Source organism: Amborella trichopoda, chromosome 10 (assembly GCF_054954075.1).
Source record: "Amborella trichopoda isolate Santa Cruz 75 chromosome 10, AtrichopodaSantaCruz75HAP2 v2.0, whole genome shotgun sequence".
Taxonomy (NCBI): domain Eukaryota; kingdom Viridiplantae; phylum Streptophyta; class Magnoliopsida; order Amborellales; family Amborellaceae; genus Amborella; species Amborella trichopoda.
In genome coordinates, this window is record NC_142345.1 from 40,347,188 (window position 1) to 40,363,949 (window position 16,762).

The 16,762-nt window shown below is 36.1% G+C and overlaps 1 protein-coding gene across 5 annotated transcripts in view; it reads left to right on the forward strand.

Annotated features, from left to right (window-relative positions):
- The first annotated feature begins 6,485 nt into the window (after positions 1-6,485).
- Positions 6,486-16,762, forward strand: part of LOC18433992 (7-dehydrocholesterol reductase-like protein) — a 28,034-nt gene continuing 17,757 nt past the window's right edge. For 2 of the 5 annotated variants that reach the window (XM_020666954.2, XM_011624953.3), the window contains exon 1: positions 6,486-6,620. The gene's annotated coding sequence lies outside the window, so the exon portion shown is untranslated. Of the gene's footprint in view, positions 6,621-8,019; positions 8,392-16,762 lie in introns of those variants that run through there. The other 3 variants (XM_011624952.3, XM_006844068.4, XM_088848899.1) reach the window with 3 other exon arrangements.

A 16,762-nucleotide genomic window follows, 5' to 3' on the forward strand; every position in this document is an offset into this window, starting at 1 on the left:
ACTACTCAATCTACTTTGATCCAAGATCATCAAATTACGGACAGTGTGCTTGTAGCACAAGCATGTATTCATTCTAGAGTCTTAAGTAAGAAACCTGATATCTTGTTTAAGTTGGACATGGAAAAAGCCTATGATTGAGTAGAATGAGGAATTTAATCAGAAATTTTGAAAGTTATGGGGTTCGATGATAGATGGAGGAGCTGGATTTTTGGATGCCTTTCATTTGCTCACTTCACCTGGTCGGGTCTATGACCAAAACTTGGACCTGAACATTATTTGGGTCCGGGTCCCGGTCAGGGTCCGGTGGGAACCGATATGTACCCGTAAACAATTGGAGATAAAATACTACTCAATCTACTTTGATCATCAAATTACGGACAGTGTGCTTGTAGTACAAGCATGTATTCATTCTAGAGTCGTAAGTAAGAAGCCTGATATCTTTTTTAAGTTGAACATGGAAAAAGCCTATGATCGAGTAGAATGGGGAATTTAATCAGAAATTTTGAAAGTTATGGGGTTCGGTGATAGATGGAGGAGGTGGATTTTTTGATGTCTTTCATTTGCTCACTTCACCTGGTCGGGTCTATGACCAAAACTTGGACCTGAACATTATTTGGGTCTAGGTCTCGATCCGGGTCCGGTGGGACCCGATCTGTACCCGTAAACAATCGGAGATAAAATACTACTCAATCTACTTTGATCCAAGATCGTCAAATTACGGACAGTGTGCTTGTAGCACAAGCATGTGTTCATTCTAGAGTCGTAAGTAAGAAGCCTGATATCTTGTTTAAGTTGAACATGGAAAAAGCCTATGATCGAGTAAAATGGGGAATTTAATCAGAAATTTTGAAAGTTTTGGGGTTCGGTGATAGATGGAGGAGGTGGATTTTTTGATGCCTTTCATTTGCTCACTTCATCTGGTCGGGTTTATGACCAAAACTTGGACCTGAACATTATTTGGGTTTGGGTCTCGATTCGGGTCGGGTGGGACCCGATCTGTACCCGTAAACAATCGGAGATTAAATACTACTCAATCTATTGATCCAAGATCATCAAATTACGGACAGTGTGCTTGTAGCACAAGCATGTATTCATTCTAGAGTCGTAAGTAAGAACCTGATATCTTGTTTAAGTTGAACATGGAAAAAGCCGATGATTGAGTAGAATGGGGAATTTAATCACAAATTTTGAAAGTTATGGGGTTCGGTGATAGATGGAGGAGGTGGATTTTTTGATGCCTTTCATTTGCTCACTTCACCTGGTCGGGTCTATGACCAAAACTTGGACCTGAACATTATTTGGGTTTAGGTCTCGATCCGGGTCCAGTGGGACCGGATATGTTCCCATAAACAATCAGAGATAAAATACTATTCAATCTACTTTGATCCAAGATCGTCAAATTACGGATAGTGTGCTTGTAGCACAAGCATGTATTCATTCTAGAGTCTTAAGTAAGAATCTTGATATCTTGTTTAAGTTGGACATGGAAAAGCCTATGATCGAGTAGAATGGGAATTTAATCGAAAATTTTAAAAGTTATGGGGTTCGGTGAAAGATAGAGGAGCTCGATTTTTGGATGCCTTTCATCTGCTCACTTCTCGGTGTTATTTAAGGGAAGCTCGATTGGTTTCTTCAAAGCTTATAGAGGTCTTTGTCAAGGGGACTCTCTTTCTCCTTTATTATTTACTATATGCGCTGAATGTTTCAGTTTGATGTTAAGCAGAGGGTGGAGAGAGTGAGTCAATTTGCGGGCTTCAACATTGCAGACTCTGGTATTTTAATTTCTCATTTGCAATTCGTAGATGATACTCTTAATCTTTTACGATGCTGATCACCTTCAAGTTAAGAATATTGCCAGATTTTTGGAAATTTGTGAAGTCAGACTTGACTTTTAAAGTAACTTTTATCAAATATCTTATGGTTGGCATTAATTTTTCTAAGGATTTGATTGTAATTTGGCTAGTGTTATGGGGTGTAAAGTGCATTTCCTATCACTTATCTTGGTCTACCTATTTCCGATTCAAGACTCTACATTGCTGTCTGGGATATAGTGCTTGAAACAGTCTAACTCAAACTTGATATCTGGAAGCATAAGTATCTGTCGTTGGGTGGAAGGGTGACTCTGTTGAGATCTTGTCTGGCCAATCTTTCAATATATCAGATGTCCTTGATTAATATGCCTGCTTCAATTGCGAAAAAGATTGAAAAAATGATGCAAGACTTTCTTTGGGTTCCAGTAGTAAAATAATGAAATTTCATTTACTTAGATGAGATAGAGTGTGTACCCCAAAGAAAGCAGGTGGTTTGGGTAGTCGGAATATTAAATTGGTTATTCAAGCTCTGATGTGCAAATGATGGTGGCGTAGTCTCCATTTAAAGGACCATCTCTAATATCAGGTTCTTGTGTCCAAATATGGTGTGGATAGATTTGATGTATGACTTGGGGGTGGTAGAGGCAAGGATACCTCTCAAATGTGGAGGACTATCGTTAATTGTAGGCCCATGATTCTAGGTTACTTTAGTTGGAACTTAGGTTGTGGCAGTCAAACCCATGATTCTAGGTTACTTCAGTTGGAACTTAGGTTGTGGCAGTCAAACTTTCTTCTGGTACCATAAGTGGATTGGGAAGTATCATCTGAAGTCTATTTTCCCATAGTTGTTTGGGATCATTACGAGACCGAATTTGTCAGTTAGTGAGGTGGTAAAAAGGAGTCAAAATATTTCTTGGAATATTTTCTTGGCCTATAGTCGGTTGAACAACGCACTACTTTCGTAATGGTGTGCACTAATGGAACTGCTGAACAAGATCTACATTTCGCAAAATGCGGAGGATGAGATGGTATGGGAGATCGAGAGTGATGGTGTTTTCACCGTTAAATCATGTTCCAATCTTCTTTTTCACGATCGTTGGAGATGGTCGTGTCCTCATATTGCTCAAGTTTGGAAATGGCCAATACCCCACAAAGTTCAAGTTTTTATCTGGTTGGTTGCTATAAATAAGGTTTTGACCATTGATAATTTGATATAAATGGGTAAAGTTTAGCCGAATGTGTGTTTATTGTGCAAATCTAATGGTGAATAAGGGGCTCATATCTTTATCCATTGCTCTTTCACAATTAGAATCTGGTGTTGGATGTTTGGTGTTATAGGTATAAATTTGGTTCTTCCCCAATCTATGGAGGGGATAGTTTCTCAATTTACCTTATCTCATCTGCCTAAGGTGGGTAAGACTATTTGGAGGATATCTAAAGGCATCATACTGTGGGAGGTTTGGAAATAAAGAAATAGAAGGACCATTGATGAGATCTCTATGTCATTTGGTAGATTAATTCATTATATTAAACTTTCAATTTGGTCATGGCTATTAGTGTTAAAAGAGGGATGGGGTATCTCTAAGGTAGATGTCATAACTAACTTACGCAATCTTTTTCATCTTGGTTGTGTTAGAAGTAGCCGAGATGTATCTGGAGTGCGACTCCTGTTGGTAGTTTGAAACTCAATTTTGATGGGAGCTTTTTTGGTAACCCTGGTTTAGCCGGAATTGGTGGAGTGCAGCATGACTGGTATGGTAACATCCTCTTTTCTTACGCTGGCCTGATAGGTTGTGTGATCGCCAACTATGCTGAGCTTAGTGCGGTACTTAATGGTTTGAAGATTGTTATTGACATGAATTATAGTAATAGTTGTTGGATTGAAGGGAACCCTTCGAATGCAATAAGGTGGCGTAATAAGGAACAGTGTGTCCCATGGGAACTTCGGCCTTTATGGTTGCAGATTATGGATCTGGTATCATCCATGTCGGTCTCTTTTTCTCACGTTTAGCATGAAGCGAAGTCTGTGGTTGATGCACAGGCAAAGGGTGGTGCTTCTTTATCTTATCTTGTTATCTCTAATAATGTAATTTCTTTTCTATAGTACTCAATAAAAGTAGTAAAATTTGTCAAAAAAAAAAAACAACTTCAATCCCTATTTGTTGGGTGTATTAAGGATCGTATACAATAAGAACTTATAGTCATCTTTAGCTATTAAACGATAATCAGATGACTTGAAATCTAATGACGGGTGATTGTGACATTGTTGCCAATAGTATGGGTATATGATTGTAAAAAAAGAGTAAACAAAAAAAACAAAAAAGAAGCTCATAGTAAAGGTGGCAATGGACCCGACCAAACCTAAGACCCGACGGGTATGGGTATGGGTGCAACTTTTGGACCCAACAAGTCGGGTCCAGGTCTAGAACTAGCGAAATACTATTCAAGTCCGGGTCTGGGTCCAGCCGACCCAAACCATACCCGACCCGTTGCCACCCTTAGTGGAGCACCACACTGTGATGTCTTGAATTTCATTCTTATTATGTGATGTCTTGAGTTCCATTTCTAAGAAGAATAGGAGACTATATCCCCACTGAAAAAAAGAAAAAGAAAAATGTGATTGATTTATATGTTACGTGTTAATATATGGAGAGATTGCATAGAGAACTATGCCTTTTGTACTCTAAATGGATAATGAAACATGTTAGATATACTAGAGCACGTGATATGAATTCAATCCATATTAGTTAATTCTCTAACTATATATTTTCTCTCTCAAACTACATCCTGAACATGTCATTTATTTAAGTCCTTTGTCGCTAAACATGTGTTTTCTCTATCTAAGTCGTCTCTCTATAACTATATACATTGTTTTCAACTGCAATGTCACTCTATGAGCTTTTCTCTATCCAAATAGGTTTTTTCTATCTCTAATCATGATCTATGGTTTTGTTTAATTTTTTTTTAGGTTAACAAAAAAACATTGAAGAGTAAATTACTAGAATTTTGTGGACTGGCATGTTTTATGCATGATTTAAAAACCTGCATTTTTAGTAAAAATTGTATTGAATAGATTAGCTATACACTGTTGACTAACTAATTCATTGATTTAGGATAGAATAAGTTACTTTAAAAAATCCAATACTACTTTTATAAATTTTCATAAAAATAAATTACTGTTTATGACAATTCAACTAGTCATTTTTGTGCTAGCACTATGTCGTGCTAACCGCTCAATTTGTCTTAAAACTATTTTAAAGTAGTAATAATCTCATGTAAATTATTCCTTAGAGTAGTGCAGTGCGTTATTTTTTTTTGTGGCATTATGTTTCGTTGTCCCGTCAGCTTGTGCGAAATTTATTTAAAGCAATTAAAATGTATGTGAAGTTTATATAAATTGGGCATATTGTTTCATTATCGAGTTCAAAGGGGTATGTGCGTTGGATAGATTAGAAGTTGTAAACTGGACGTTCTTTATTATGGTATTGTTAGACTATATTATTAATTTATTTTTAATTAATTTACAGCAATATAATGTGTCATTTTTGTGTTGTGCTACCTGTACAGCTTATGTGAATTTATCCCATGCATAGAAAATATCCTAATTTATTTTAAAAGAGTTCAAATCAAGAGTTTATATCCATGTGCGTTGGATTGCTGAGAAGTTGTAAACTGGAAGTTCTTTATTACGGTATTGTTATATTATATTGTCATTTTGTTTTCTTTTAATTTTATGGCAGTATAAGGTGTTATTTTTGTGTTGACATTGTGTTGAGCTACCTGCTCAGCTTGTGTGAAACTTATCCTAAAGAAGTAAAAAATTTATTAGATTTGGATATATTGTTTTATCGTAGATTTTAAAAGACATATGTATTATATATAAATGTGGGGACTTTATGCTTTAATCGCGTAATAGAAGAAAAATAAATTTTTTTATTGTGGTCTTGCCCGACTATATTTTAGGTTTGTAGGTAATAACTATTATGTTTTTAAATCAATAGATTTATTAATCAACTTTTTAAAGTTATTAGTTAGAGTATAAGTTATATGGAAAAAGTTTATATAAGGATGCAACGTTATAATGTGGAACTACGGATGCACCTCAAAAATCCATCAGAAAAGGTAGTTTTAATGTTGAAAGACCCTTTAATTGATCATCTCGATGTCAAGATGTATGACCATGAAAAATAAAAAGATTTTAAGTCTCAAAAATAGTACATTTTACAATATATTATCTACACCGTCCATTTTCAAGATTTTCATATGTTTATAGATCTACTTGATTTTAACCATTTTTTAAATTTAAAATTTTATAATTAAATATAAAAATAGATTTTGAAATAATCCTAAGAACAATTTACATCAAAATTATATGCCACGATAAAATTTGAAGGTGCACCATACCTCTACAGCTACGGATGCATCTGTATACCAACTCCAACCAAGTTATATATATAAGTAATGATTTTATGGGACCCTGCCACACCTTGTAGCATATGACCCCTAAGGATCACCGTTAGATCTACATCTCAATCTTGGGATCAAAGTGGGTTATTTGTTTCTCAAAAGCTCCAGCTCTCTTGCTGCTCTTGGTCCTTGCCCCTTTTTTTTTCTCTCTCTAGCCCACTGGTTACATCTTGTCTTTCTTCTCCCTCTCTCCCATCTTGCTTAGTCTTTCTAATTTCTTCCTATCCAAGCGGCCCCTAGATAATTTTGGAGGACAAAAATAGATGATGCTGTGAGAACACCTCTTTCTCTCTCTCGCAATATCCTAAGGTCTCAGAGAAAGGTTGAAGAACAAAAAAACAGGTATGCTATATCTTTGTATTTCTCAATCTCTCAATCTATGAATTTTTCTCTGTATTTCTCAATCTCTCTCTAGATCTCACTTTTATTGGGGGTAGGTATTTTTCAATCCCTCTATATTTGTATATTTATTTCTTGTTTTTATTGGGGTAGGTATTTCTGTAAGGCATCTCTCAATCTCTCTCTTTATCTCTTGTTTGTGTTGGTATGTTTCAATCTCTCTCTATTATCTCTTTTTTGGGTTGTATGTCTCAATCGCTCCCTATAAAATTGTATGTATGTATCTCGTTTTTACTGGGGCAGTGTTTTTCAATCTCTCTTTGTATTTCTCAATATTTCTCTCTATGAAATTTTAGGGTTTTTTCTATAAATTTTAAATTTTAGGGCTTTTTTTGTAGAGTTTTCATCCTCTGATGCAAAGAAGAAGGTTAGAGATGCTCTCAATCTCTATGTTTATCTCTTTTTATTGGGTTGGTATATCTCAATCTTTGTCTATAAGATTGAGATGTAGTTCTAACGGTGATCCTTAGGGGTCCTATGCTACAAGGTGTGGCAGGATCCCGAAAGATTATTACCCTTATTTTATTATACTAAATTCTTTTGGGAAGTTATTTGTGAATCAGGAGTGCAAGGGCCCGTTCTCTCACTAACGTTGATGGATGTTGTAAGAAACGCACTTGGCTACAATGAATTTTGACGGTGTACAATGTTTCCTTAAAAAAATTACACTTTAAATATTAAAATTTTGGACCCATTTGTTAAATATGAATAAATAAATAAATTTTTAAAGCTAAAAGTAATAAGGGCAAGATTTCTATGCTTCCACTACAATTACAATATGGAAGTTCTATATTTTCCCTTATCCAACCCTCTATTTTGAATGGATGATTAAGATTGCCTCAATCACAATATCACGTTTCTACATTATTTTATTTTTAATTTTTTTTCTATTAACTATTTTGATACATAAAATGGATGATTAAGATTGCCTCAATCACAATATCAAGTCTCTATATTATTTTATTTTTAATTTTTTTCTATTAACTATTTTGAGAGCAAAATTGGGACATTCATTAATCTATTAAATTTGCAATAGCGAAAAATATAAAAAAAATATTTCAATAAAATAAAATGACCAAAATACCTTTGAAAGATTCAAAGGGTATTTTGGTTATTATATTTTATCGAAAAATTATTTTTAATATTTTTTATAGGTGTGCCGCAATGAAAAGATGGTATGTACCAAATTTTATATTCATACAATTTATACAAAAATCTAAAAATAAAATACTTTGAGACGTCGGATCTAAGATCAAAAGGTAAGTGGCACCCTTGATCAAAATTGGACGGCTAGATGGTAGGAGGATATAACTTCTATGCTTTAGGGCAAGCTTTCTATGCTTCCAGTAAAAAAATTTGTGGACAATTAGTTTTCGTTGTTTTGGATGTAACACCTACTTGCATCTATCTTTAAGATAGATGCAGTCCAGCCCGGATGAAATATTTTTCCTAAAATTTTTCCTATTTTCATATTCATCTTAATATCCCAAAAATTTTGGATTAAAAATCAATTTTTACAATAGGTTTAAGCGGGCCCGCGTATGTACGGGTTTTCTGACTCGTAGAAACACATCCAAGTTCTTTTCATTGGTCATATGCTTTGGACGCTTCTAGTCCTGCGCTTCCCCTCTCTTCTCACTCTCTCTCTGGTTCTTGAAAATCCGGCAAAGATAGAAGAGTTTAGGCGAGAACAAGGAGACTAAGGAAGAGAAAGGTGACATTGCTTGTTATTTTTTTATTTTTTTCGATTGTTCCTTCCCTTTAAAACTTACATTTAGGGCTTCCTTCTCTCTCTTAGTTTCTCTGGTATCGTATTTGATTCTATTTGTTTTTGTCTCCTCTTGATATAGATCAATTCTATTATGAAATTTCAATTTGTATTGAGACCCTCCTTCTCAGATACCTTTTGTGTTATTTTGTGTAAATTTAATTTTAAAATTCTGTTACCAAGAGATTAAATTTGGGATTTTTTATTTTGTTTTGTTAATTTTGTTACCTAGAAATTAATATTAGGTCTTTTATTTTATTTCCATCTGTCCAGGAATACCTGTTTTCGTTTTAAAAAAAAAGAAGAAATTTCTCTTTTCTTTTAATTTACTTTTGGAAAACGCAAGTAGTCTCAGAAAACTTCTTTTGTTGCCTATTATGCTCGTGCGTTTGTTAGGCTTGAATGGGGTGCCTGGTACGGGGTAGTCTAATTTTTTAATTAAATGAATTATTTGCCTTCCTTTTTGTTATTTCTTTTCCCTCTGTGGGGCTTACATGCCTTTGGTGAGCGATTAAAATTTTGATTTGGCTCCGTTGTTGAACGTTTATTTGTTTTTGGAAATCTATGTTGTTTTGTTAATGGTGACCTATTTGATGCAAATTGGGTTGAATGGGGGCGCATCATTTGTCATGGTAATTTAGGGTGGCGAATTTGGCGCATCACTTGTCATGGTAATTTAGGGTGGCGAATTTGGCTGTTTTTGGTCATGCAGTAAATCCCATTCGAGGATACACATAATTCTTTTCCTTCCTTGAATTTTGTATATGAGTGTACTGAATAATATTAGTTGCAGAACTATTTTTGAGATTGATTGTTATAGATCAATGCCTTTTTGTATATGCATCATAGTTTGTTACATTTACTTCAGTAAACGATTCATTATTATGCGTCATTGCTTTTCTATAGTTCATATACACTGTTGGTAATGTTTATTGTGTATATTATTGTATTCCAAGACTTCTTCTCATTAAATCAAGTTTATGGATAATTTTCTTTGATTTTTCAATGATAGTAAATTGCTTATGATGTTGGTTTTTCAGTAATAAGTGTAAGCAGAGAGAAGTAACATTGTTTGCAAGCATTAAGACTTATGCTTAATGGGGTTACTGTTACTTGTATACTATACCAAAAACCATATAATCCAGCAGTAAACATCTCGTAATAACAGATATGAAATCCATATTTCTCTCTCTAACTCATCTTGAAAGTATCACATTATGAATACGGATCAGTAGCAAGTGATTTCCCATTCGTTTAGTCAGACCATGAGCAAAGAACTTGATCACAATTCTACGATCATGCTGTTTTCTGTAATCAGCCGCATGAATGGGCGTATTCGATGGAATTGCTCCATGTGTTTCATCTAAAACTTTGTTCAATTGATCATCCCAAACAACCAATAATGTCTTACATCATCTAGCATCAGATCATGTAGTTTTCTTTGCTGAAAATGTATGACCAAAGCAAAGAAACCATCAGCTTCACAGTCTGTTGACACTGCAAATGTTCTATGGTGTTCTGATCACATCGACTGACAACTCTAGATGCAAAACATCATCTTTGATCAATCAACCTTTTTTTTTTATAGAAGTTAACTTAGCATTAAAGAGAGAGAAGTACAAGAGTAAGTATATACTGTGAGGCCTACAAGCGGATCCTCAATGGTATCATGGTCCCTGAGAAGCGGACCTACAATCGCTTCTAAAATCACTCTACAACGATCAGGCTAGCAGCAGAGAGAGGGCTTATATGAATGCCCATATACAAGAACGGATAGAAGGCAGAGGAGAGAGCTTACAGAATAGTGGGGCTTATATAAGTGCTTGAGGACAAAGACAGGCAGGAGTAAGAGAAAAGCAACCAAGAGACAGAAAGGACAAGTAAATATGCCCTTTTACACCGATTAAGCTTCCTATGAGATAAGAAGCCAGGCCGCTTCTCTAGCGAGTGCATCTGCTTCTTTGTTTGCGGTTCTTCGAGTGTGCCTCCACGTTACTTCCAAGTCCCTGCATAGGTATTCGATCTCATCAAAAATATGACTCAGGTACCACGGTGGTTCTCTATTTCCAGAGCCCCACTTGATGATGTTCTTGGCATCTTCTTCTATCTGTAAAATTCTACCCCATATGTTGTTGAAAAGCTTGATTTCTGTTAGCAGGGCCAAGGCTTCTACTGTTTGTGAGTCTTTGGATCCTATGCTTTCTGAATAGGTGAGAAGGACCTCTCCTTCATGATTTTTGAATACTCCCCAGATTCCAGCCGGGCCGGGGTTTCCTAAAGAGCATCCATCAAAATTATGCTTTACCTATCCCTCTGGGGGAGGGATCCATCGAGGAGTGGGTACTCTCCTAGATGGCTTAGGGAGAGCAGATTGTCCCATTCTCTTAAGAAAGAGGAGGCTGAAACGTCGATGAAGAGTTTGTGGTGAGAGGCCCAAAAAATTACTGAGGATGTTATTTTTTGGAATAGTGTTTGGGTAGTGTTTTTTTTACCTAGGAAGATCCTAGAGCTTCTTTCCACCCAGATATGCAACAGAGTGGCAGCCAGCGAAGCTTTCCATAGGGTTTCCCGGGTTTCCTCCATCTGTTTCCAAAGGTTTGGGTAATCAGGGATGAGATAGACGGTGGAACCACCCAGGAGAGTTTGAAAATCTGAACAATTTTACTCCAAACTGTGTAAGCATATACGCAATGTAATAGCAGACGCGAGACAATTTCTTCTTCTTTAAGGCACATAATACACCTGTTAGGGAATTGGAATCCTCTTTTCTGGAGGTTGTCAATGGTGAGGGGTTTTCCTTGGATTGCTAACCATTGGAAGAATTTAGCTCTTAGTGAGGCGATAGACTCCCACGCTTTCCTTGATGAGTCTTCCCTAATGTTCCCTTCCACCAAAACTGAGTAGAAAGAGGTTACTGAGAACCTCCCTGTGGAGGAAGGTGTCCAAATCATTAAATCTCTCCCTGACTGTGGTAGGAAAACTCCGTGAAGGTCGACGTTGAGAATGGAGAAGTGGGGGACTTCATCGTCAGTAAGTGACCTTCTAAAAGATGGGTTCCATGTCCTGCTATTGCTAGGGAGGCTCATTTCTTCCTCTATTGTGGACCCTTTCCTACCAGTTAAGGCATAAAGGGAGGGAATTTGTCTTTGACAGGTGGTACTCCAAGCCATAGGTCCTCCCAGAACCTCTCCCTGCTTCCTCCTCTCGCATGGAACCTTATATAAGTTTTGAACCGTGGGAGAATGGATAACAGAGCTTTCCAAATAGCAGATCCTGAAGAGGCCGAGTAGCTCTCAGGAAGCCACTTATGAGTAGGAATTTTGTATTTGCTTCTAAGTACCTGGGTCCAAAGTTGATTATCGTGGTTGACCAACCTCCACCACCATTTCCCCAGAAGAGCCCTATTTTCTTCTCTTAGGTTTCTTATACCCAAACCTCCCTTCGATTTGTGCGTGCAAATCCTTTCCCAAGAGACTAAGTGAATTTTTTTGAATCATCTGAGCCTGACCATAGGAAGTTTCTCATGAGCTGTTCTATTCTTTTGGATACTGAAGCTGGGATTTGATAGATTGACATGAAGTAAAGATGCTTTGATGAGAGTGCATCTTCCTTGTCTAGATAAATAACGCCCTTTCCAGCCAGCGAGTCTTCTGTCGATTCTATCAATGACCTGGGCCCACATCTGTTTTTTTGTTTTTCCAAGGCTTAAAGGAAGCCCTAGGTAAGTGGTTGGGAGGTCTTCCACTACGCACTCGCAATCCTGTATAAAGGACCTAGTTTGGGAGGAAATAAGGCCAACTCCAATCATTTTAGACTTAGCCATGTTGACCTTAAAACCTATGGCCACTTCAAAACAAGTAAGGAAGAGTTTAGGTTCTGGACGAGTTTTAGGTTCTGGACCTCTCTCTTATTTGCGTCAAGAAATACTAGAGTGTCATCTGCATATTGCAAGTGAGACACTGAAGGCCCTGTTGTGCTTGTTTTGAATCCAGAGAGTAATCCAGCCTGGAAGAGTCTGGATAAGGATTGGCTGAACACCTCTCCCACTATAGTGAAAAGGAATGGGAGAGGGGGTCTCCTTGTCTGAGGCCCCTAGACACAGGGAAGAAACCTTTAGGAGGGCCGTTCACTAGAACGGAGAAGAAAGGGCTAGAGTAGCACCCTTTCATCCACTTCCTCCATCTCTCTCCAAAACCCATCCTATTTAGGGTTTGGTCTAGGATTGACCAATCTACGTGGTCGTATGTCTTTTCCCAGTCAATTTTGAATATGAGTCCAGGCTTTTTAGTTTTGTAATGAGAGTGATCAATCAACCTTCATAGACAATTATAGAAATATTTCATGATCTCAATTAGGTTAAATACAATGCATTAATCCAAAAACTTTGCTAAACTAGAGTGTTTCCTGCTGCATTTGAACATCAAACCACACCCATATATATATGGGTTATGTTAGGATGCTCATACTATATATATATATATATATATATATTCTTTGTTATGTTAATTGATTTTGTTCTTAGACTTCTTATCTGTTGATATGTACATGCTTATTTCCCATTTTTGTCTTCCATGACTATAGTTCTAGATTTGCTCTCTTCCTTGTTTGATATGCGTCAATGCTTTTCCATAGTCCATATTTTAGTTTTTCATTAATTTTTATATTATTGATGGTAAAAAAATGCTGGGTCCACATGGGCTGATGATACCTTGGCATGTGGATATGTGGGTTTTGTCATTTACACATTGGCGATGTTTGTTGCTCTAGGCCTCAAAAACATGCTGTTACAAAATAGTTAAAACACACCTATCTTTTTCTCTTTTTTGGTGCTTTGAACATATTAGGATTCTCATTTGGGCTTGTGAGTCGATGAATATGCTTTTTCATTGCTAGGAATCTGACTTAAGCCTTTGACATTGGTTTGTGACAAGGGACATGCAATGTTTGTGTATATTGTGATGGCTATATTCGGTTAAGCTCTTTAGTGGAGTGTAATGCATGTGTTTTTGTCATCCTCCTTTCAATGCCACGTATTATATAAAAGCCATATTAGGAAGGGATACTTTTTGGGAGATTAGGAATGTCATAATTACAACAGACTTGTTGTGCACTACATCACATGTTGAAGATTAGGAACATCATAATTATCTCCTTCATACATGACATATCAGCCCCATATCACTAAAAATGAACAAATGGTTCAAACTGGGTTATTGATAGGTCCCCAGTTCAAAAATTATAGGATGAATCAAACATAGATACCCAGAACTTCCTCAACATTCCAGCAAGTAATCAGACACAGGTACCTAGAACTTTCTTAACATTCCGGTAGGTTATCAAACTTAGGTCTCTTACTTCTTTAAACCTTCCAGAAGATAACATTCCACTTCTCATCAAAGAAGAACTTCATATTTCCAGGGAACGCTTATCTTCCAGCAAACAAATGCAGCCTAAGGGCGTGTTTGATTTCCTGAAAGATTTCTTTCAGAAGGTTCCTTGGAAAAAATAAGTTATTCTTTCTTTGAAAGTTGAATGTTTTGTTCTAGAAGGTTTAAATAAGTTCTGGATACTGTGTTTGATAACCTACTGGAATGTTAAGAAAGTCCTGGGTAATGCATTTGATAACAAATATATATTAATAATATAAATATAAATATATTATATATAGCATAATATAATATATAATATAATGTAATATATATATATATATATTTTATGAATGTATATTTTTATTACATATAATATATAATATAATATTTATGATAATATATGATATTTATATGTTATATATTATAATAAATGGGAGAGTATATAATGAGACCATTTACCTTTGGTACAAGATGGTCACAATTAGTCTCGACCATTGGAATTGAAATTGGGTGGCTGCATTTTTTTCATTGACTAAGCTCAAAGTTCAAAAGAATTTTTCTCGAACTTTGTGACACACCCAAGCTATCAGACTTCACATCGGATGGTTATAAGTAATTGTGACCTCTTTATACCAAAAGTAAATGGTCTCATTGTATGCAATCCCATTATATATATATATATATATATATATATATATATATATATATATTACTTTCAAAAAAATATATAATATAATATCATAAATATAAGTATATATAACAAAGATATATTATATAAAACAAATTACATTAATAAAATATACAAATATGTAATATAAGGTAATATAATATTATATAAATGATAATATAAATATAAATATATAATATAATATTACTCTAAAAAAAAATATAATACCATAAATATAAGTATATATAACAAAGATATATTATATAATACAAATTACATTAATAAAATATACAAATATGTAATATAAGGTAATATAATATTATATAAATGATAATATAAATATAAATATATAATATAATATTACTCTAAAAAAAAAATATAATATCATAAATATAAGTATATATAACAAATATATATTATATAATACAAATTACATTAATAAAATATACAAATATGTAATATAATGTAATATAATATTATATAAATATATATTAATAGTATATCTTATACATTATACATAATATGATATAATTTATATTTTAATGTACAATGGAATCCAGTCTTCAGAAGGGCTCTTAACGAACCAGAAATTATTCTCTTTGCCGAACTTGCGGCTGAACTCCAAGTTATGTTGATCGGTTCCCTAGGGCCTGACCGTATGTATTATTTGGGCCCCATCAGCTTCCGGGACCTTCTCGGTCTCCTCATTTTACTGGAAGTTATTGCTGCTTCCATCATTACCTGTCGCGCCAACTTCTGTTGTAGCCCAAGTGTGAGTCTTTTGCTGCCCCCAAAATTCAGGTCTTTATGTGGCTGGCCCTCTCCCAGAGGGTGCTCACAGTAGACCAGCTTCAAAGAAGAGGCTTTCCTCTTCCTAACCGGTGCGTATTGTGTTTCGCAGATGAGGAAACCAATGCCCATCTGTTCCTACACTGTCCCTACGCCTTCAATGTGTGGGGGGAACTTCTTAGCCTTTTCAATATCCAATGGGTGCTTCCTGCCGATGTACCCTCCATTTTCTCCTCTCTTCAGCCTTTTCCTTGGCCTAAGGCTGGGATCTTACTTTGGAAATCATCGGTGGCAGCCTCGCTTTGGGCTATTTGGATTGAGCACAACAATAGAATCTTTCGGGGGGAGTATTGTTTGTGGTACAAGACCTTCTCCAAGCTCAAATCCACAGTCGTGTTCTGGCTGACTAATCACCACAACTTCAAAGGATTATCTACATCTTCCTTTTTCCAAGACTGGATTGCTGTCCTACAGTACAGCCGCAAGCGCTTACCTCGGGCATCCTTTTGGAGACTTCCTCCACTCGGGCATCTCAAGCTCAACTTCGACGGTTGCTCCCTTGGTAATCCTAGGCCGTCGGGAGTAGGTGCTATTGTTAGAGACCACCTTGGTACCACAATGGCTTCTATCTCTAAATGTATAGGTCACACTGACTCTATGGAGGCTGAGACGATAGCGCTGTTGGAAGGACTCAAGCTACTCCAACCCCTCTCTTTTCCCTCCATTACTATTGAGGGAGATTCCAAGAATGTCATCTCTTGGGCTCAGAGGTCTTCTTCGTTCCCCCCACCTTGGTTTCTGGCTTCGTTTTTTGACGAGATTGACTACCTTGGCAGGGATATGCACGCCTCATGGAAGCATATTTGGAGGGAAGGAAATCAGGAAGCAAACACTCTAGCTAAAGCAGCGGTGTCAATGGTGGGAAATTAGTAGGACTTTTTGGATTGGTGTCTTTTTCTTGGGGTTGCTTTCTTGGCTGTAACCTTCAAAAAGAAGGCTTTTTTATTCTGCCTTTCTTTCTTCCAAGTGCATCCAATTGCCTAGCTCTTTATATTTCTCTTCCTCTAATCTAAGTTTAACTTTCTCAAAAAAATAATACATAATATAATGTACAATATTCTTATAGATATATGGGAAAAGTGCAGATACCCTCAAGTTTGAACTTTCTAGGCAACCTCCCCTCAACAAAACTTTTTTTTCCAACTTTTATCCCAAAAGATACTTTTCTAGCAAATACACCCCCAAGTCAAAAAAAGGTAAAAAAATACCAAAATGCTACTTTAAGTTAAAAGGCCTCTGTCTTTTCCAGTCGTGGTCTCGGTTCAACAACAAGATAGGTGGTCCAGCACTAGTTGTACACGGTCCAACACATCCAACGTTCGGTCTGGCAATTGTTTCTCTGTTTAGGTTGTCGGTCCGACAAAAGGAAATGCGGTCAGGCAAAATTTTGATGGGGTCCGACAGTTGTTCTACATGGTCCGGCAAGTGCTGA